Source organism: Nannospalax galili, unplaced genomic scaffold, assembly GCF_000622305.1.
Source record: "Nannospalax galili isolate Female #2095 unplaced genomic scaffold, S.galili_v1.0 scaffold43, whole genome shotgun sequence".
NCBI lineage: Eukaryota > Metazoa > Chordata > Mammalia > Rodentia > Spalacidae > Nannospalax > Nannospalax galili.
In genome coordinates this window covers 1,781,156-1,783,583 of record NW_008353342.1, presented here as the reverse complement: position 1 = coordinate 1,783,583, position 2,428 = coordinate 1,781,156, and positions in this window count along the sequence as shown.

Genomic DNA, 2,428 nt, shown 5'->3' with positions numbered 1-2,428 from the left:
AGCCAAGACATTTCCTGAAGCCCACTTATCCGAGCAGGGTGCATCTGACTGAAGCAGTTAGCCTTCAGTATAGGCTTGTTCTTAACAGCATCCAAATGGTTGTTCTTTCTCGTTTTATTAAAGGAGCCGGATCCTTCTCATAAGTTTTCCATTAATGGGATTATAAATTGATATAATTTTAAGTCCAAGAATGCAGAACTGGTATGTGGTAAACATAAGCATGTGTTTGGTGTTAGATGTAAACTAGTGTAGCCAAAGTGGGCAAGTGTTATAAACTTCAAACATAAAACAGATGGAAGGTAATTAGAGGCAGGAAAGTGATGACAACAGCAGTGAACTGTGGCCATAAATGAATTGTTAGTTTAGGCAGGAATCGCTGTGGCTGGGTGGATTTATCACGTTTCTAGCTGCTGTATGAACTTGATGTTACCCTTATTTTTTTAAGAACATAAGAATTACTTTTGTTGTTGTTTTACGCTAGGAATCACACTCTGAAGCATGCATGGTTTAAGACTCATTTTCTAACTGCAAAAATGATTGGCATTGCCTATTGCAAACTGAATTGAATAGGTGGCAAGCGATTTGGGGTTTTATTTCAATCCTATCTCTAATTTTGGGGACAAATGCTTGGCTACTTCTGGAGTTTAATTGGATGGAAGGTGAAGACTACAGCTGAGGCCTGCCTCCTAGTAATTTAGAAGGCTATGTTTACTCTGTGGCAAGTGGCAGTGACATTAAAGGCAGGGTCTTACTATGTAGCCCAGGCTGGCATCCATCTCACAGAGGTCCCCCTGCCTCTGCCTCCCAAGTGCCAGGATAAGAGATCTGTGCCACCATACCTGGCATCAGTGACATATTTTAAGGAATACTTTTAGTCTTGGAGCAAATTTCATAGTTGAATAAACCAAAGGAAAAGAACCCCTGTTACCCAGTTTTCCAATAACCCAAAAGTAGTTTCAAAAAAAGTGGCTTGGCTTTTCAGAGGGAAAGAGCTATGTGACATACAAATAGAGAAAAGAGCTGTGTGTAAATGGAACTCTTTATTGAACTCTGTGGCAGCCACTGATTTAATGAAACCCAAATGAAATCAATTCTGATACCCTAAATGAATCAAGTTTAAGAAATACATCATTACAACCAATAAAGGGCCAAGTCACTTTGCATTGACTGATGTGAAAGAAGTGCTTGAAGGCATTGAAGGGAGATGGCTATTAATTGACGAAGACAAAGAGCCTACAATTGTTGACTTGTTGGTGACAAACCCAATCTAAGAAAGGCACTGGTAGAGTTTGAACACATCCCTAGAGTGCACACATTGGGAACCTGATCCCCCATGTGTTGGAAAAAAAATGAAATACCTTGATGAATGCTGTAAGAACTCTGCATTTTGATAGAAAACTCTGTTTAAAATGTTGATTTAGATTTACTTGCTAAGCTTGCCTGTTCTGCCTGATTGTATCTACCACACATGGATGATTAACCTAGTTGAAATGCTAAGAATTGAAGTGCTGTAAACCTCCTTCCTGGACCCTGGACCCCAGACTCAGTTGATTTACAATGTGTCCTGTAGGCCTGTTTGCACATACCAGATAACCGATAAGGAACAAAGAGAAGGAAGTTGCACCAGGCTTACACCAGATCTAGCCTTCCTGGAAAAGATGTTTAACCGAAACTATAGCTTTTAGAAGATGTTTGATCAAAGTGTATGCTGAGGAATGCTTTTTGTGTAATGACTATGTGAGCCTATATAATCTGTACCTAAAACTGAATGGGGGTCGATCGTTCTGACCAGACTTGCATGACTTGGGAAGCCGGTCGACCCCAGCTAGCTGGAAAGTAAAGACTCTGCTTGATTTTTACATCTCCAATCCCGTGTATTTGTTATCTGGAGGGGACCCATCGAGTCACGGACCCTAACAGATAATAGTATCTCCACTTTACATTTGAAAAATAGAGACCCTGTAATATTAAATGACTTGGGCAAGATCACACAACAGGAAAGTGTAGAGCCGATGATCAAAGTCAAAAGTATAAGACTTTAAGCTCTTAATCTTTCTGCTATATTCTGCTGTCTATCCAAATAAGTGAACTTAAAAAAATTAACAATGAATTGCAACCTAGTATGTTTTAGTCATTATCAATATAAACTATCAGTTTATTAATCTGTTGTAACCCTCCTCTTATCCTGTGTCCTAGTTTGTCTGTCCATTGCTGTAACAAAACACTCTGACCAATACCAACTTGGGGAGGAAAGGGTTTATTCAATTTACATCTCTGGGTCACAGTTCATCAGGGAGCCCAAGGTCAGAACTCAGGGCAGGAACCTGGAGGCAGGAGTTGGAGCACAGGCCATGGAGGAACACCGCTTACTGGCTTGCTCCCCTGGCCCCTGCTCAGCCTGCTTTCTTATGCAACACAGGCCCACCTG